This window comes from Symphalangus syndactylus, chromosome 11 (genome assembly GCF_028878055.3).
Source record: "Symphalangus syndactylus isolate Jambi chromosome 11, NHGRI_mSymSyn1-v2.1_pri, whole genome shotgun sequence".
Lineage (NCBI taxonomy): Eukaryota > Metazoa > Chordata > Mammalia > Primates > Hylobatidae > Symphalangus > Symphalangus syndactylus.
This window is the reverse complement of record NC_072433.2, coordinates 40,697,702-40,717,900: the sequence shown is the minus strand read 5'-3', so window position 1 is coordinate 40,717,900 and position 20,199 is coordinate 40,697,702. Positions and strand designations below refer to the sequence as shown.

The 20,199-nt window shown below is 44.4% G+C and overlaps 1 protein-coding gene and 1 long non-coding RNA gene across 7 annotated transcripts in view; one reads left to right on the top strand and one right to left on the bottom strand.

Moving 5' to 3' along the window:
- CHD9 (chromodomain helicase DNA binding protein 9) overlaps window positions 1-20,199 on the top strand; it is a 278,999-nt gene that overhangs the window by 14,335 nt on the left and 244,465 nt on the right. For 2 of the 6 annotated variants that reach the window (XM_063612686.1, XM_063612687.1), the window contains exon 2: window positions 13,720-13,749. The exons of 3 other annotated variants lie outside the window; for them this stretch is intronic. The gene's annotated coding sequence lies outside the window, so the exon portion shown is untranslated. Of the gene's footprint in view, window positions 1-845; window positions 966-13,719; window positions 13,750-20,199 lie in introns of all 6 variants that reach the window. One more of the 6 variants, XM_063612688.1, reaches the window with a different exon arrangement.
- Window positions 10,380-19,533, bottom strand: LOC134731815 (uncharacterized). Its single transcript, XR_010114409.1, has 3 exons — window positions 19,504-19,533; window positions 18,451-18,543; window positions 10,380-10,424 (listed from the first exon to the last, which is right to left on the bottom strand). It is a non-coding gene; the product is annotated as an uncharacterized lncRNA (long non-coding RNA).

Genomic DNA, 20,199 nt, shown 5'->3' with positions numbered 1-20,199 from the left:
AGTTTTCTCAACTGAAATATAGAGCTAATATCACTACCTGCTGCTTAAGGTTATTAAATAACAGGCGCATAGTAAGTCCTCTATGAATAGAAGTTGTTATTGTTGTTAGTCTGCCATTCAAGTTCCTTCTGGATCTGACTGCAGATCCAAACACCACTTTTCAAGGTTACAAGACAGCAGGCTTGTGTGGCAGATATTCCTGCAGCGAGTTGCATTCTCACTGGTCACATTCTCTTCCCCCACCGATCCAGCATTCTCTCCCACCTCTGCCTCTCAGTCACACAGTACTTCAGCTAAACACAGGGCCTGCTAAAGTGCCCTCTACCAAGCCACACATCTGCACATCCTCATTCTCTCAAACCCACCTTAAGCACCACTTCCTCTGTGACACCACCTAAGAGAGTCAGGCAAGAAGGCTTCTCTCCTCCTGGGAACTGCCACAGCACCCTCTCCACTGTATTCCCTCATATTCTGCAGCTCTCATCACTTTTAACCCATTGTCAAAGCAAGGTGCACTGTCCTCTCCCTGAACAATTCTCGTCTTTGTTCATCTTTCTCTCCCACCTGCACACACTGGGCTCAGTGCAAGCTTGTGGTCTTGTTTGTACCTGCGGTAAGTTTTGACAAGACAAAGGAAGTAGGGGAAATGCCATATCCTGAATGCTAACTGGGCAGCCTATGAGGGCCGAACTTTGCAGAGGTTGAGAGGCTGACCGTAGGTCACTTCTACTATTTTATATATATCCACATATTTTATTGTGGTAAAGTACACATCACATTGAAATTTACCATTTTAACTATCTTAATGCATTTTCTTATTTTATTTTATCTTATTTTTGAGACAGGGTCTTGCTCTGTTGCCCAGGCTGTAGTGCAAGTGGTGCCATCTTGGCTTACTGCAACCTCTGCCTCCCGGGTTCAAGCAATTCTCCTTGCCTCAGCCTCCAGAGTAGCTGGGATTACAGGTATGTGCCACCAAGCCCAGCTAATTTTTGTATTTTTACTAGAGACAAGGTTTCACCATGTTGGCCAGGCTGGTCTCAAACTCCTAACCTCAGGTGATCCACCCTCCTTGGCCTCCCAAAGTGCTGGGACTACAGGCATGAGCCACCGCGCCTGGCCTGCATTTTCTTTAGTTCAATGCATTAAGTGCATTCACATTGTTGTACAACCATCACCACTGTCCATCTCCAGAACTCTTTTTCATCTTCCCAAGCTGAAACTCTGTCCCGATTAAACAACTCCTCTTCCCCCTTAACCCCATCCCTGGCAACCACCATTTTACTTTCTGTCTTTGTGAGTTTGACTACTCTGGTTACCTCATCTAGGTAGAATTACACAGTATTTATCCTTTAGTGACTGGCTTATTTCACTTAGCCTAATGTCTTCAAGGTTCATATTCCATTTTAATAGACTGTGGTATGTATCTGCCACGGTGTGTTCATCCATTCATCTGTTGGTGGACACTTGGGTTGCTTCCACTTTTTGGCTATTGTGAATAACACTGCTATGAACATGGGTGTATAGATATCTGTTTATGTTCCTACTTGCAATTCTGTTGAATATATACCTATAATGGAATTGCCGGATCTTATGGTAATTCTGTGTGCCATTTTTCAAGGAATCATCATATCATTTTCAACAGCTGCTTTGCCATTTTACATCCCACCAACAATGCACTAAGGTTTCCATTTCTCCACATCCTTGTCAACGTTTGTTATTTTCTGTTTGTTTGTGTGTGGTTTTTTTGATCATAGCTATCCTATCCTGGTGTGAAGTGGTATCTCATTGTGGTTTTGATTTTCAGTTTTCTAATGATTAGTGATGTTGAGCGTCTTTTCATGTGCTTACTGACCATTTGTATATCTTCCTTGGAAAAATATCTATTCACGGTATTTGCTGATTTTTTAAATCAGGCTGGGTTGTTTGTTTCTTTGTTGTTGAGTTGTGGAGTTCTTTATCTATTTTGGGTATCAGTCCCTTACCAGATAACAATTGCAAGTATTTTCTCTGTGGATTGCCTTTTTAGTCTGTTAATTATGTCCTTTGAATGCACAGAAGTTTTTAATTTTAATGTTTAATTTATGTATTTTTTCTTTTGTGCTTTTGGTGTTGTATTCAAGAAATCATTGCCAAATCAATGTCATAAAGTTTTCCCTCTATATTTTCTTCTAAGAGTATTATGGTTTTAGCCCTTGTATTTTAAGTTTTTGATACATTTTGAGTTACTTTTTGTATGTCATGTAAGATTGAGGATACAACTTCATTTTTTTGCACGTGAGTAGAATGTCTTTCTTTCCTTCCTTCCTTCCTTCCTTCCTTCCTTCCTTCCTTCCTTCCTCTCTCTCTCTCTTTCTTTCTGTCTTTCTTTTTTTTGGAGTCTTGCTCTGTCACCCAGGCTGGAGTGTAATGGCATGATCTCGGCTCACTGCAACCTCTGCCTCCCGGGTTCATGTGATTCTCTTGCCTCAGCCTCCTGAGTAGCTGGACTACAGACATGCACCACCACACCCAGCTAATTTTTGTAGTTTTAGTAGAGATGAGGTTTCACCATGCTGGCCAGGCTGGGCTCAAACTCCTGACCTCAAGTGATCCGCCTGTCTTGGCCTCCCAAAGTGCTGGGATAACAGGCGTGAGCCACCACACCTGGCCACATGTCTTTCTTTATGCAAATACTACATTGCTTTGATTACTGTAGCTTTGTAGTAAGTTTTGAAATCAGGATGTGTGAGTCCTCCAGATTTGTTCTTTTTCATGATTATTTTGGCTATTTGGGGTCCCTTGGGATTGCTTATGAATTTTAGGGTGGATTCTTCTATTTCTGCAAAAAAGCCATTGAGATTTTGTTAGCAATTACGTTGACTCTGTAGGTCACTTTGGGTAGCACTGACATCTCAATATTATGTCTTCCAAGTCATCGTGGGATGTCTTTCCATTTGCTTATGTCTTCTTTAACTTCTTTCACTGGTGTTTTGTATTTTTGGTGTAGAAGACATTCACCTCCTTGATTAAGTTTATTCCTAAGTATTATGTTCTTTTCAATACTCACATTCATTTTTGAGGCTCTTGATATATTTAAAAATGAAGAAATGCAAAACAGGATACTAATATGGTAGTCATTTTGAACCGTTTGGTCCCTTCAGCGTGTCTCAGAGATGGTGTATATAGACAATGACAGTGTTATAAAGAGTCAAAAGCCTAGGTTTAAGTCATTTCAAAAATGTGAGCCCCTACCCATTCACCCCACTGTGACTGTAAGAAAGGATTTGGGAGTTCCTCTTCCTGGGGTAGGAATGGGAATAGTGTACTATTCCCTCAGGTGAGCTCTCTTGGGGGCCAGCAAAGACTCGTCATCACCATAGGCCTAATCAATTCACCTTCCCAGAAAGTGATTCTGAGAACATTCAGGTGCCTTTAAAGCCTCAGGCTAGAAGACCCCAGAGCCCCAGCATCATGGAGACTGAAGCAGAAACAGTCACTCAGAGCCGCAGAAGAAAGAGAGCCATCAGCTCGCCTATCCCCACTGTCCTGCTCACCCTGAGGGGATTTTGTTGTCTGTCTTTCTGGCCCACCTCGGTTTCAGTTTCAAGAACTGTGCTGAGGACAAAGGTGAGGGAACACAGTGTGACGGCCAGCCCTACTCAGGCATTTCCCCATACCCCAGAAAGCATTTCAACGGCAGGCCTTTCCTCTTCTGTCACTCAACGGTTTGGGGGCTTTCTTGCCCTCAGGATAGCTGGTGAAACTGTGTTCTTTTTCAGGCACTGACTTTATTGTGCATCTTGTTTTTCTGGCCTCTGGGGATACATATGCAACACAGACACACATGCACGCACACCCACCTCTGTATCCAAATGTCTGCAGAATTCATAGGCGCCAGTGTCTAGAGACAGACTCTGTCTCCTTTTCTTTCTTCTTTCTACCTCCTACTCTCCCTGCAGAAGCCTGTTGTTGTCTTATCCCCAGCCGGAAGCCCCCCTCTGTCACAGGGCCAACTTCCCGGCCACTTGTTCCCCTCCAGCTGCTGCTCCTGCAGGCCCAGCCAACTCCTATTTCCATAGCAACCGAAACTCATTTTTCCATTTCTGCCTTTCTACTTTGGAAGGAAACCCATAAGTCTTTTTTTTTTTATAACTGTGATCCCTGCAATATTTTTTTCCAATTTAAAAAATACATGTAAAATTTATCACCATAGCTTTTTTTTTTTTTTTTTGAGACAGGGTCTTGCTTTGTTGCTCAGGCTAGAGTACAGTGGTGTAATCGTGTAGCTCACTGTAGCCTCTAACCCCTGGGCTCAAGCAACCCCCCACCCCACCTCACCCCACCCCACCATGCCTGGCTAACTTTTTAATTTTTTGTAGAGACAGGGTCTCAATATGTTGCCTGGTCTCGAACTCCTGGGTTCAAGCGATCCTCCTGCCTCAGCTTCCCAAAATGCTGGGATTATAGGTATGAGCCACTATGCCCAGCCTATAACTTTTTTTTTTTAATTTTTTTATTTTTTTTTGAGACAGAGTCTAGCTCTTTGCCCAGGCTACAGTGCAGTGGCACAGTCTTGGCTCACTGCAAACTCCATCTCCCGGGTTCAAGCGATTCTCCTGCCTCAGCCTCCTGAGTAGCTGGGACTACAGGCGCCTGCCACCACACCCAGCTAATTTTTGTATTTTTAGTAGAGACATGGTTTCACCATGTTAGCCAGGCTCATATTGAACTCCTGACCTCAGGTGATCCGCCCGCCTCGGTCTCCCAAAGTGCTGAGATTATAGGCTTCAGCCACCACGCCTGGCCATCCCTATAACCATTTTCATGTCTATGGTTCAGTGATATTAAATATATTCATAGTGGTGTGTAACCATCACCACTATCCATCTCCAGAATTCCTTTCATCTTGTAAAACTAAAACTCTGTGCCCGTTAAACACTAACTTTCTATTTTCGCCTCCCCGTAGCCCTGGCAACAGCCAATCTGCTATGTGTCTCTATGAATTTGACTACTCTGAGTGCCTCATACCAGTGGAATCAGATAGTATTTGTTTTTGGTGACTGGCTAATTTTACTTAGCGTGATGACCTCAAGGTTCATCCATGTCGTAGCCTATGTCAGCATTTCCTTCCTTTTAAGGCTGAATACTATTCCATTGTATATGTTTATGTACCACAGTCTTATCCATTCATCTGCTGATGTTCACTTGGATTGCTTCTACCTCTTGACTATTGTGAATGATGCTGCTATGAATGTGAACGTACAAATATCTCTTTGAGACTCTGTTTTCAGTATTTTTGAATATATATCCAGAAGTGGAACTGCTAGATCATATGGTGATATGGTTTGGCTCTGTGTCCCCACCCAAATCTCATCTTGAACAGTATTCCCATAATTCCCACCTGTGGTGGGAGGGGCCCAGTTGGAGATAATTTGAATCACAGGATGCTTTCCCCAATACTGTTCTCGTGGTAGTGAATAAGTCTCATGAGATCTGATGGGTTTTTCAGGGGTTTTTGCTTTTGCATCTTTCTCATTTTTTCTAACTGCTGGCATGTAAGAAGTGCCTTTTGCCTCCCACCATGATTCTGAGGCCTCCCCAGCCATGTGGAACGATTAAACCTCTTTTTCTTCCTAGTCTCATGTATGTCTTTATCAGCAGTGTAAAAACAGACTAATACAGTAAATTGGTACCAGTAGAGTGGGGCGCTGCTGAAAAGATACCCGAAAATGTGGACGCGACTTTGGAACTGGGTAATAGGCAGAAAGTGGAACAGTTTGGAGGGCTCAGAAGAAGACACGAAAATGTGGGAAAGTTTGGAACTTCCTAGAGACTTGTTGAATGGCTTTGACAAAATACTGATAATGATATGGACAATGAAATCCAGGCTGAGATGGTCTCAGATAGAGATGAGGAACTTGTTGGGAATTGGAGCAAAGGTGACTCTCCTTTATGTTTTAGCAAAGAGACTGGCGGCATTTTGCCCTTGCCCTAGAGATTTGTGGAACTTTGAAATTGAGAGAGATGATTTAGGGTATCTGGTGGAAGAAATTTCTAAGCAGCAAAGCATTCAAGAGTTGACTTGGGTGCTGTTAAAGGCATTCAGTTTTAAAAGGGAAGCAGAGCATGAAAGTTCAGAAAATTTGCAGCCTGACAATGCAATAGAAAAGCAAATCCCATTTTCTGAGGAGACATTCAAGCGGGCTGCAAAAATTTGTGTAAATAATGAGGAGCTGAATGTTAATCCCCAGGACAATGGAGAAAATGTCTCCAGGAAATGGCAGAGAGCTTTGCGGCAGCCTCTCCCATCACAGGCCCAGAGGTTGAGGAGGAAAAAATGGTTTCGTGGATAGGGCCCAGGGTCCCCATGCTGTGTGCAGTCTAGGGACTTGGTGCCCTGCATCCCAGCCACTCCAGCCGTGGCTGAAAGGGGTCAATGTAGAGCTTGGGCTATGGCTTCAGAGGGTGCAAGCACCAAGCCTTGGCAGCTTCCATGTGGTGTTCAGCCTGTGGCTGCACAGAAGTCAAGAATTGGGGTTTGGGAACCTCGCGTAGATTTTAGAAGATGTACGGAGACGCCTGGATGCCCAGGCAAAAGTTTGCTGCAGGGTGGGGCTCTCATGGGAACCTCTGCTAGGGCAGTGCAGAAGAGAAATGTGAGGTTGGAGCCCCCACACAGAGTCTCTACTGGGACACCGCCTAGTGGAGCTGTGAGAAGAGGGCCACCATCCTCCAGACCCCAGAATGGCAGATCCAGCTTGCACCATGTGCCTGGAAAAGCCACAGACAACGCCAGCCTGTAAAAGCAGTGGGGAGGGAGGCTGTACCCAGCAAAGCCAGAGGGGCAGAGCTGCCCAAGGCCATGGGAGCCCACCTCTTGCATCAATGTGACCTGGATGTGAGACCTGGAGTCAAAGGAGATCATTTTAGAGCTTTAAAATTTGACTGCCCTGATGGATTTCAGACTTGCATGGGCCCTGTAACCCCTTTGTTTTGGCCAATTTCTCCCATTTGGAATGACTATATTTACCTAATACCTGTACCCCCATTGTATCTAGGAAGTAACTAGCTTGCTTTTGATTTTACAGGCTTATAGGCAGAAGGGACCTGCCTTGTCTCAGAGGAGACTTTGGAGTGTGGACTTTGGGGTTAATGCTGAAATGAGTTAAGACTTTGGGGGCTATTGGGAAGGCATGATTGGTTTTGAAATGTGAGGGCATGAGATTTGGAGGGTTCAAGGGTGGAATGATATGGTTTGGCTCTGTACCCCCACCCGAATTTCATCTTGAATTGTACTCCCATAAATCCCATGTGTTGTGGGAGGGACCCAGTGGGAGATAATTTGAATCATGGGGGTGGTTTCCCTCATACTGTTCTCTTGGTAGTGAATAAGTCTCACGAGATCTGATGGTTTTATCGAGGGGGTTCTGCTTTTGCATCCTCCTCATTTTCTCTTGCTGCTGCTACGTAAGAAGTGCCTTTTGCCTCTTACCATGATTCCGAGTCCTCCCCTGCCATGTGGAACTGTAAGTCCAATTAAATCTCTTTTCCTTCCCAGACTTACATATGTCTTTATCAGCAGCATGAAAATGGACTAATACATATGGTAATTTCATTTTTAATCTTTTGAGGACCTGACATACTGTTTTCCCCACAGGTATGGCTTTTTTACATTCCCACCAGCAGTGCACAAGGATTCCAGTTTCTCCACATCCTCACCAACACTTGTTATTTTCTGTTTTTTTGAGAGTAGCCATCTTAATGGTGCGAGTGGCATCTCATTATAGCTTTGATTTCCATTTCCCTAATAATTAGCGATGTCGAGCATCTTTTCATGTGCTTATTGGCCGTTTATATATCTTCTTTGGAGAAATGTCTATTCAAGTCCTTTGCCCATTTTGAATCAGGTTTGTTGTTGTTGAGTTGTAGGAATTCTCTGTATCTTCTGGCTATTAATCCTCCATCAGATATATGATTTGTAAATATTTACTTCTATTTATGGGTTGTCTTTTTACTCTGTTGATATTGTCTTTTTATGAACACATTAAAAAAATTTTTCATAACATCCAATTAAAAAAATTATTTTAATTAGGCTGGGTGTGATGGCTCTCACCTGTAATCACAGCACTTTGGGAGGCCAAGGCAGGCAGATCACTTAAGTTCAGGAGTTTGAGACCAGCCTGGTCAACATGGCAAAACCCCATCTCTACTAAAAATACAAAAATTAGTCGGGCATGGTGGCAGGCGCCTATAATTCCAGCTACTCAGGAGGTTGAAGCAGGGAAATTGCTTGAACCCAGGAGGCAGAGGTTGCAATGAGCCGAGATCATGCCACGGCACTCCAGCCTGGATGACAAGAGTGAAACTCCATGTCAAAAAACAAAACAAAACAAAACAAGTATATATATATATATATATATATATATATACACATACATATATATATACACATACATATATATATACACATACATATATATATATATATATATGTATGTATGTATAAATTTGCTGGGCATGGTGGTGCATGCCTGTAGTGCCAGCTACTTGGGAGGCTAAGACACGAGAATCACTTGAACCTGGAGGTGGAGGTTGCAGTGAGCTGAGATCATGCCACTGCACTCCAGCCTGGGCAACAGAGTGAGACTCTATCAAAAACAAAAACAAAAAAATTTTTAATTAATTAATTTTTGTTTGCTAATTTTAAAAATTTATTTATTTATTTATTTATTTATTTTTACAAACAAGGTCTCAGTGGCAGGATCACAGCTCACTGCAGCCTTGAACTCCTGGGCTCAAAGAATCCTCCCACCTCAGCCTCCTGAGTAGCTGGGACTACAGGTGCATGCCACCAGGCCCAACTAAGTTTATTTGTTCTGTTTTGTTTTGTTTTGTTTTTGAGATGGAGTCTTACTCTGTTGCCCAGGCTGGAGTGCAGTGGCGTGATCTTGACTTGCTGCAACCTCCGCCTCCTGGGTTCAAGCAATTCTCCTACCTCAGCCTCCTGAGTAGCTGGGATTACAGGTCTGTGCCACCACGCCTGGCTAATTTTTGTATTTTTAGTAGAAACAGGGTTTTCCCACGTTGGCCGTCTGGTCTCAAACTGCTGACCTCAGGTGATCCGCCCGCCTTGGCTTCCCAAACTGTTGGGATCACAGGTGAGAGCCACTGCGCCTGGCCAGTTTTTTTTTTTTTATATATAAAATTTTATTTTTTAAATTCATTTTTTTTTTTGTTTGAGGTGGGGTCTCACTCTGTCGCCCAGGCTGGAGTGCAGTGGCGCGATCTCGGCTCACTGAAAGCTCCACCTCCTGGGTTCACGCCATTCTTCCACCTCAGCTTCCTGAGTAGCTGGGACTACAGGCGCCCGCCACCACGCCTGGTTAATTTTGTTTTTGTATTTTTAGTAGAGACGGGGTTTCACCGTGTTAGCCAGGATGGTCTCTATCTCCTGACTTTGTGATCCCCCTGCCTCAGACTCCCAAAGTGCTGGGATTACAGGTGTGAGCCACCACGCCCAGCCTAAAATTTTATTTTTAAAGTATATATTTAAGGGGCACAATGTACGTTTACAATATGCAATGATTAAATCAGGCTAGTTGATGAATTCAGTACCTCACACACTTATCTTTTTTTGAGGTAAAACATTTGAAATCTACTTCTTCGGCAATTTTGAAATACACAATGCGGCTGAATGCAGTGGCTCACCCCTTTAATTCTAACACTTTGGGAGGCCAAGTCGGGTGGATCACTTGAGGTCAGGAGTTCAAGATCAGCCTAGCCAACATGGCAAAAATCCCGTCTCTACTAAAAATACAAAAATTAGCCGGGTGTGGTGGTGCTCATCTGTAGCCCCAGCTACTTGGGGAGCTGAGGCAGGAGAGTCGCTTGAAGGCAGGAGAGTCGCTTGAACCGGGGAGTTGGAGGTTGCAGTGAGCTGAGATTGCACCACTGCACTCGGCCGTGGGCAAGAAAACGAAACTATGTCTCAAAAAAGGAAAAAAAGAAAAATATATATACATATACAACGCATTTTTATTTATTATAGTCACCATTCTGTGCAATATATCACTTAAGTTTATGTCTCCTGTGTAACTGAAACTTTGTACTTGCTATGGTTTGAATGTTCCCTCCAAAAGTGGTGTTGAAATTTAATTGCCATTGTGACAGTATTACAAGGTAGGACCTTTAAGAGGTGATTAGGTCCAAGGTAGGACCTTTAAGAGGTGATTAGATAAGAGCAGAGGCCTCTTCAATTGATTCATGATGTTTTCACAGGAGGGGGTTAGTTATCTTGGGAGTGAGGAGGATGAAGTTCGGCCCTGTTTCCCTTTCTGTATCTTGCACTTACTTGCCATTCCACTTTCTGCCACGGGATGACACAGCACGAAGGTCCTGTCAAGGTGCTGGTGGTATGCCATTGGACTTCCCAGTCTCCAGAGCTATAAGCCAAATACATTTCTGTTCATTGTAAATTACTAGTCTGTAGTATTCTGTTATAGCAACATAAAACAGACTAAGACAGTATTATTTGATCGTGTCTACTTTTTTTCTTTTCCTGCCTGTGCCCATAATAATCTTTTAAAAGAAAATAAAATGAGCCACATCTGACGTAGTCAACTTGGACTATACAGAATTCCTAGCTCCCCAACTCCCTTGGTCCCTTAAATACCCTTACTGCTTCCCTCCCCATTTCCATTCCCCTAACTCCTCATGGCTCCTGGCCTGGAAGCAGATTTGAGGAGAAATCTATGTGGATCCTTTCTCCCCTTAAATTAATGCAAGATAACATTGTGCTTTGCCAATGCAGAGAAGAGCAAGAGGTCTGAGGCACTGTTACATTGTATCAGGTGATGCTAACCAGCATCACCAGAGTTATCTGCTATTTTACCCTCCTCCTGCCTGCAGAGGTCAGAGGTTGCCTGAATACGGCATTATGTCGTCTTTGAAAGTGAAGCTCCCACTGTGCAGCTTCTGGGAAGCATAAATCCTAGATTGGTTCAGCAAGATTTGATGACTATACTTTCAGTATGGTTGTTTGGCTAGCATTATACATAAAGGAGCCTTGGAGTATGAAGGGACCTGGGAAAGCTTTTCCTTCTCCTATCCCTCAAAAGACTTTCCTTACTGGTCTGGTCCATCTTCGGTGGCAAAACTTCCACCGTTGGCTGCTCATGCCATTGGACTCCCAGATTGCTTTCTATTAAAACTGCAAAATGCATGTTAAGCTGTGGTCAGCTTGGATACGTCCACCCCTAGAGCTGTATATTGCACACCTTAAGTGCTCACACAATGTTTGTTGGATTGAACCAATGACTTAGCATAAAATGGTTCAACAGATGACATTCTAATCTGACATCTGGCCAGAAACACTTCTAGAACTGAGTTATGTTTAGGCACTGTGGTATAATACAAAAATATATCTGGTCTTTGTCTCTTGTTCCTGGCACACAGCTCCTACATCCCTGGGAATTTTCTGAATGGTAGGAATATCTTTTGTTATTCATAATAAGCCCCTTTCCATTATACATCAGTTTATGTTAGTGGGGTGTCTTTTGGTTGGAATCCTAGATAGCCTCAGGGTATGGCTGGTCACCAAAAAGACCACACTGGAACTTTCAGTCCCACCTACTGACCAGCCCCTAGAAAGGGGCTGGGGGTGCGATGCTGGAGACTAAGCTCTATGAAAACTCTTGAACAATGAGATTTGAGGAGCATCTGGATTGGTGAACACTTGGAAGTACTAGGAAGGTGGTGCTCCCGGAGAGAGCATGGAAGCTCTGTCTAGCCCCACCACACCTTGCCCTCTGCATCTCTTCATCTAGCTGCTTCTGACTTGTGTCTTTATAGTAAACTGGTAAACATAAGGAAAGTGTTTCCCTGCATTCTGTGAGCTTTCTAGCAAATTATTGAATCTGAGGAGGGGGGCATGGGGACCTCCTGAATTTATAGCTGGTTGGTCAGAAGTCGCAGAGATCCAGGACCTTCAACTGGCATCTGAAGTGGGAGCAATCTGTGCAACTAAGCCCTTAACCTGTGGAATCTCCAGGTAGTTAGTGTCAGAATTGAATTACATTATAGGACACCAGCTGGTGTTGGAGAATTGGTTGGCATGGGGGAAAAAACCCACACATTTGTTAACAGAAGTGTTCTGTGGGCAGAAACAGATCTTAGGAGACATATTTTGGCAAGAAGGGTTTTTTTCTTTTTTTTATTAACCACTTTTTCTGATTATCCCTTCCCTGTAGCCTGCTCACACCCCCATCAACATGGATAACTGAGAGGCATATGCAAAGTGCGGGAATCAGTTTCTACTACAGCAGTTTGTTATTACAGTTGCTCAAGAAATATGTGTGCTGGGAAAATAAGGAGTGTCACTCTACACCTCCAAGGGGGAGACAGTGTTTGTCTAAACACAGGTCTTTGTCTCTACAACATGCTACCCCACCCACCCCTGCTGCCCAAGTGAGCTGGGCTTTTTGAGTCATTCGTGATGTGTTTTTGAACACAATGAGGGGGAAGAGCTCCCACAGTCTGTTCAGTTCTTGCTACAAGAAATACAAGCTGGGTTTGACTGAATGACAAAAAGAAATCTGTTGAGCCAGGAAGCATAGTAAATACCGTGACTCTCTGCAAATGCGCACAGCCCAAACAGCTTTTTCCAGTCTGGAAAAATGAAGAGATTTGTCTGTGCAAAAACCAGCCAAGTCTCCACCCCTCTCCCTTTCTACTCCTCCACCCCCACCTCCTGGCTAGGCCTTCCACCTTGCCCCAGACATTCAGTCATCAGCTTTCATCCTCTGTGACTTGCATTGCCCCAGGAAATAACATTGCCCGGCTCTGGGGAGATACACCAGCCTCTCCAAGCATCTTTCAGGGATGTCTGTCTGGTTGGGTTTTGCCAGTCATCTCTGACCTTGGCCAGTGCTGGCTCACAGCAAAGTTATTCATTAGGCAAAGTGGGTCTGGTGTCTTATTCCTTGTTTATTCCCTACCTTCTCCTTCCCACTCCAGTCTTCCCCCTTTTGCTTTGAAAGAACCTTTGTCCCATCCCTACTTCTATCAGGCAGTGTTTAGAGAGAAGATTTGCCAAAGATGAGATTTTAAAAGCATTTGCTCTCAGCTAGTACAGGGCATGGAGGTAGGATGGAAAATCTCCCAGGGACTGTCAAAGGCAACCAGTTCAGGACAATCTTTGGTGGGTACAGAGTTTCTAGATGAGAGGGGCTTACAGGGAGAATCTGGTTCTGCACCTTGTCTTAAAGATACATTTGCATAACAATTATGCAGTTTTCTCTTTGATGGTATGTTTTGGGAGGTGGTAGCTGGCAAAGACTATGGGGCAATAAAGCACCCACCCAAACCACTGGAGCAGTGGAGACAACACATCAAACCTGCAGTTCATTTTATTGGGAAGGGCGTTGGAATTGGAATCACAATTTCCATGGGTTTGAACCCTGGCTCCTATGAGTAGGCGTGTCTTATTCACCACTCTATCCACAGTGCCAAGCACAATCCTGCCAACAGCAGGTCAGCAGGTGCTCTTTTTTCCCTTCAAGTTGGGGGTTTGCCCTGTTGCCCAGGCTAGAGTGCAGTGGCATGATAATGGTTCACTGCAGCCTCAAACTCCTGGGCTCAAGCAATCCTCTTACCTCAGCCTCCCAAGTAGTTGGGACTACAGGTGCATGCCACCATGCTTGGCTAATTAAAAAAAAAAATTTTTTTCTTTTTTTGTAGAGATGGTGTTTCACTATGTTGCCGAGGCCGGTAAGTGCTCTGTTTATATTTGTCAAGTTTGTGAATGAATGAATGAATGAATGAATGAATGAACCAATAACCTTGGATACTTTTCCTCTTTGAGCCCCAGTTTTCTCCTCTATAAAAACAATATTTTAAAAAGGTCTAACACCTACTCTGCCTACCTCACCAGGTTAGTGTGTATGTGTGTGTGTGAGAGAGAGAGAGAGAGAGAGAAAGAACAAAATGTATGAATGTTCTTTGTCTCCTGCACACTGGAATTTAAAAGTCACTTTGTCTCAGGCTCTGTGCTTTAACCTTGGTGTTGGTGTTCCATATCAGGAGGAAGGACTATTTTCCAGTGTCCAGTAAACACTTAGTTCTCCATCCTGTATTCTAAGTATCTTAAGGACAGGAGAACATTTTATTTATTTATTTATTTATTTATTTATTTATTTATTTATTTATTCATTCATATGTATCAGCATCTCGCCCTGTCATCCATGCTGGAGTGCAGTGGCATGATCTTGGCTCACTGCAGCCTCAACCTACCCTGCTCAAGCCATCCTCCCACCTCAGCCTCCTGAGTAGCTGGGACTGCAGGCCTTTGCCGCCACACCCAACTAATTTTTATATTTCTTTGGGTAAAGACAGGGTTTCATCATGTTGCCCAGTCTGGTCTCAAACTCTTAGGCTCAAGTGATCTTCCCACCTCTGCCTCCTGAAGTGTTGGGATTACAGGCGTGAGCCACTGCACCCAGCCTATTTTAAATGCTTTTAACCAATTGGTTTAAATTTGAGAACAAAGAATTTTAAGGTTCTCAGCCTCAGCTTATAGCCACTGCCCTGTTGGTCCCTTACTTGGCCCCAGAACCCTGGAAACCTTCCCAGGACAGAGCTTGCCTTACTTCCAACCACAGATCTTCATCAGGTGCTGGAGGAATTAGACTTTCAAATCTTTGCCCATGAACTTAGCTCTGCCTGAAGCATTCTCTTTGCTTTTTACCTCTCCAATTCCAGCACATCCTTCAGATCCCAGGTTAGACTCACTTCTTCCAGGATACGTTCCCAGCTCCTCCTTTCTGCCCTCCCAGGTTAAGCTTCCTCCTCCACACCCTCCCTCTTTGTGTCCTCTATCTGAGTGCTCACCCTGCTGAACTGTGGTTTCCCATCAGTCGTCTGCCTCCCTTTTAAACTGTGGCCCCCTGAGGACTATGATTGTGTCTTCCTTGTTCATTGATGTAACCTTGGTACATATCACAGTGCCAGGTACCAAGAGGATATTCTACAAATAGGCATTGATTAAGTGACTGGCAACAGTGTGTTGAGGAGATGGGAGAGAGGGTGACAAATCACAAAGGTCCCCGTAGGAGGGTATTGTATTTCCTGAAGTATGAGAAACAACACTTCCACCAAAATGGAAGGATGCATAGCTAAGGATGCAAAGCTTTGGTGCATAACTTGCATAAACTAAGGATGCAAACACACCCCCAGACATTCCTGGACACACCCTACTGTAGGCAGTCATTTGTGTAACACACTTGCCCTTGCTCTGAGATTTCTCCTCTTATCATCTCCTTCCACTCATCTTTCTCATTTCCTGTATAAGAGAATTGCAAGACTAAAAGAATCTAACTGGCAGCAAAAAGGTAATGTCAGAGAAAGAGATTATATTGTCACACCTTTGCTTAAGGTTTTTTCCCCTCTCTCTCTGCCCGTTAGATTTCTGCACCATTCCATTGTAAGGAAATTCTACTTATCTTTATTATGGACAATTCCTGAAGACACCTGAACTTTGAAAAATAACTTAGTATGTGGTTCTGCCCACTCTTTGGAGTCCTGCCAAATGTGTCTTTTGGCAAATAGCCCCCAGCTCCATGCCTCAGTTTCCCTCTTTTCTCTCTCACAGAGATGAGAAACAGAAGTTGTCCTTGAAACTTTTTTTTGAAAATAAGAGCTCCCCCACCCCCGACTTTTTTGTTTTATTTTTAGAGACAGGCTCTCACTCTGTCACCCAGGCTGGAGTGTAGTGGCATGATCATAGCTCACTGTAGCCTTGAACTCATGGCCTCAAGCGATCCTCCCATCTCAGCTTCCCAAGTAGCTAGGACTACAAGCGTGCATCACTATGCCCAACTAATTTTTTTTTTAATTGAGATAGGGTCTTACTTTGTTGCCCGGCCTGGGGTCTCAAACTCCTGGCTCAAATGATCCTCCCGCCTCAGTCTCTTAAAGTTCTGGGATTACAAGCGTGAGCCACCCACACCCAGCCCTGACTAATTTTTGAATGTTTTTGGTAGAGATGAGGTCTCACTGTGTTGCCCAGGCTGGTCTTGACTCCTGGTTTCAAGCAATCCTCTTGCCTTGGGCTCCCAAAGTGCTGAGATTACAGGTGTGAGCCACCGCACCAGTAGAAGAGCTCCTTAAATATGCAGTTACTTTCTGGTCATGACCGTGGAATGTGAAGGAAAGGAAGGTGTCACTTAATTCTTCTATGGGCAGGTGAATTTTAAGTTCTTAAGGTTGACTCAAATGTGGTCAGAGACTCAAGTGAAAACTTGCCCTACTCAAAGAAAGGGTCCTGAACTGGCCTTGAAGAGGAGGAGGATTTCTGAAGCAGTTTAGAGTGTTGTTGGTAAGGACCCAACTGGCAGCAGATACAGCGTGATAAAATCACAGAAGCCTGGCGGGGTGCGGTGGTTCATGCCTATAATCCCAGCACTTTGGGAGGCCAAGGCGGGTGGATCATGAAGTCAGGAGATTGAAAACGATCCTGGCCAACATGGTGAAACCCTGTCTCTACTAAAATACAAAAAATTAGCCAGGCGTGGTGGTAGGCGCCTGTAGTCCCAGCTACTCGGGAGGCTGAGGCAGGAGAATGGCTTGAACCTGGGAGGCGGAGGTTGCAGTGAGCCGAGATCGCGCCACTGCACTCCAGTCTGGCAACAGAGTGAGACTTCATCTCAAAACAACAACAGCAACAACAACAAAATCTCAATCACAGAAGCCTGAAAGTGTTTTCTGAGCCCCAGGAACATCAGGGGGTCCTACCCTGCTAGGATGCTGGTCAAGCCTTTCGTGGTATGCCTTCACCTGACCTCCTGGCTTCGTCTGTCCACACCCTCTACCTTACTGCAGGCGTGCAGGACCCACTTCCTAAGTTAGGGTTGCAAACTGGAGGTGCTCGGGTAAACTTGGACTGCTAGACAGGCTTTGTTTGGCTCATAACATCGTCTTTTGCAATACTTTTTACTTAAGTCAATTCCCAAATTGGGAGACTTCACGTAAAATCCAAATCTTCACTTCTTTTGGAAAAATGAAAGATCTGGCAACAGAGGGTCACATTCGTCCATAACAGCAATCAGCTAGAGCCAGAAGTGAGTAGCTGCTGCCCCTTTCAGAGAGGACTTGCTGTCTCCAGTCCCCACCACTCTGGTCAGCTGCCTTTGATCATTTTTTTTTTTTTTTTTTTTTTTTTTTTTAGAGATGAGGTCTTGCTATGTTGCCTAGGCTAGTCTTTTACCACTGGCCTCAAGCAATGGCCACCTAGAGCACTGGGATTACCACCAGACCCAGCCTGCCTTTGATCATCTTACCCTCCAGGACATTTATGTTGCCTGCTGGGCCCCTAATGGCACTTGAGTTTCCTGACATCTGCCTTGGGGAGGACCTTCTATCCCCTGGGCTCCTGGTACATCACACACCTTTCCTCCCTGCCCCCATTGATGCTGATTTATCCAGTATTCTGGGGCTGGGGGCTGGGTTCTTTCTGCTTTCAAGGGGATAAGTTCCCATTCCATAAAGACACACAAGGCCACAGGCTAAGGAACAGGCAGGGACCTGTTCTTTGCTTCCCAGATAACACACACCCGCTTTAGCAATAACCTTCTGGGAATCATGCCCATGACTTTTCTTTTTTCTATTCCATTAGTGATTTTCAAAGAGGAAGTTTCAGTCAGATAAAAGGAGCAGATGGCATTGTATGAGGTCTCCTGCCGGGTAAATATTTTGGAGGAGCCAGGGCTTTTCTGTGAGTTGCTCCTCGTGCCTGGTAAGCTTTGATCTCCCAGGTTATCGAGGTGTGTTCTCCTAAGGAAGGAATCAGGCCTTACTTAACCTTGATAATTAAAATCACTGTTCTCCTTGCCCTTCCTTCATAAACAAGGAAATTGGAACAGAGCTAAGAGAAGCTTTTTCATGCAGTTTAGGAAAGAATGAGCAATGGAAAAAGGAAATTGAGAGCTTTGGGGAGTTTATAGCAGAGAGCATTTGAGTTTGAAATAGGAGCTGAGAATCCATATGTTTGAGAGGAAAGAAAAGAAAAGAACAGCCACACGCCCAGAGCTTCAAGGGGACGTGCGGAAATAGTTATAGGAAAGGGGGCAGGGAGGCCCACGTGGGTCTCCCTTTATCAGACCCAGATGTTCAGGCAACAGTTCTCGAGATGCCCATGAAAAGGTCTAGAGTCTGCTGAGCTAGACCCACTGTTTTCTTAACTACCAAGAGGCACATGAAATCAGTGGCGGGGAGCTTTCCACCCTGTGCTCAATGGTTCCCTGAGGCCCTCCTAGGGTCTGTGCTGCACCAATTATACACAGACTGGGCTGCCTTAGGGCAGGACTTGGAAGTGAATAGGACTGACTTGCTCACTGGGTAACTGTCCCTGCCTGTCAGCCCCTGCCAAACAGAGGCTGCCAAACCTCCCTCTGTTGCCTCCCGCCCCAGACTAACCTCGGAAGGCAGGAGACATTGGAAGGTCCAGGTTCAGCTCTCAATTCCACCTGGCATAAATGACTTAGCCTCTCTGAGCCTCAGTGTTGGTGTCTTTAAAATGAGGAAAAAAATCATTTGTGAGGTGCATATAAGATATGTGTGAAAGGGCTCTGCAAAGAAGAAAGCACAAAATGTTTTTTATTATTCATTATCTTTTTAAAAATTACTAACAAAAATTTAAAATAAATGCTCAGGTAGATAACCCAGCTTCAAGAATTATCAACTCATGGCCAATTTTATTGTATCTCTATCTCCACCCACTTTCTCCATCCCTGTGTTATTTTGAAGCAAATCCCAAATATTCTATTATAGTATCTCACTATCAAATGTATACAGTTGACTTGCTCCCTCAACCAATGGAAACTTACCCAATCCTCAGGTGTCCCTTTCTGCACCCCTTTTCCCTTCCAGGGGGCCACACCTCCTATCCCCACCATGCATCTGGTGCCCTTCTCAAATCCATTATTACTAGGAAACTGTCATCACTGAGAGTAGCTCAGGTTGTAAGCCCTGGGAGGCCTGAGATGTATTTGCATTTTATCAGGCCCCAGTGTCTTCAGAGAGAAGAGTGACTTCTAACAAGTAAACTATGAAGCATCACTCTCTAGAAGTAGCAGGAGGTGGTGAGCCATTAAGGGCCCTCCAAACCCTTGACACCAAGCATAAGCTCTATAGGAATTGCCTGAGTTCCTCCTCCTGTTGGTGCTTTTCTTCCAGGGAGAGGGCACACAGAGCAGAGAACACCAGTGAATTATGTCCTCTCAGCCTCTGGCTGCAGGGGAATCAGGGCTCTCCTCTCCTGGCAGATGCTCTACTGCTGACTTGAAGTCTGTGACTAAGATGTGAATTTGAGACTCAGGTCTATTCCCAAGTCCTCATGCAGTGGATAGGATGCAAGCTCCAGAAGTCAGGAGACCTGATTCAAATCCTGCCTCCACTACTTATATCACATAGCTTATCTGTGCCTCACTTTCTCTTCCTCATCTGTAAAGCAGGGGTTACAATACTTACTTCACAGTTGTTGAAAGGATTATATGAGATAATGTCATATTCCTTAGGATTCTTTTGGTAGCAGGTGATAGAAAATCCAATTCAAGACTGGACACAGTGGCTTATGCCTGTAATCCCAGCACTTTAGGAGGCCAAAGCAGGAGGATCACTTGAGGTCAGGAGTTCGAGACCAGCCTGGCCAACATGATGAAACCTTGTCTCTACTAAAAATACAAAAATTAACCAGGCATGGTGATGGGCGCCCATAATCCCAGCTATTCGAGAGGCTGAGGCAGGAAAATCACTTGAATCCAGGAGGCTGAGTTTGCAGTGAGCCGAGATCATGCCATTGCACTCCAGCCTGGGCGACAGAGCAAGAGTCTGTCTCAAAAAAAAAAAAAAAAAAAAAAAGAAATCCAATCCAAGATACTTTCGAGCAAAACAGGAGTGCAGGGGCTCATCTTAAGATGACAATTCCAAGGATGGACATGATGGATTTGGAGTTCAAATGTGACAGCTGGACTCTCCTTATGTCTTGGCTCCATCTTCTGTCTTTTAACGTTAGTCTTGGGTTAATGTTGTAACAAGCTGACAGCATCAGTTCTAGCCCCTATATCCTTTCAAGTTTGGGGTCAGAGAGATTCTGACAAAACTCTCATTGACCCTGATAGGGTCCCATGAGCATCCCTGTAACAATCACTGTAATCAAGGAAAATG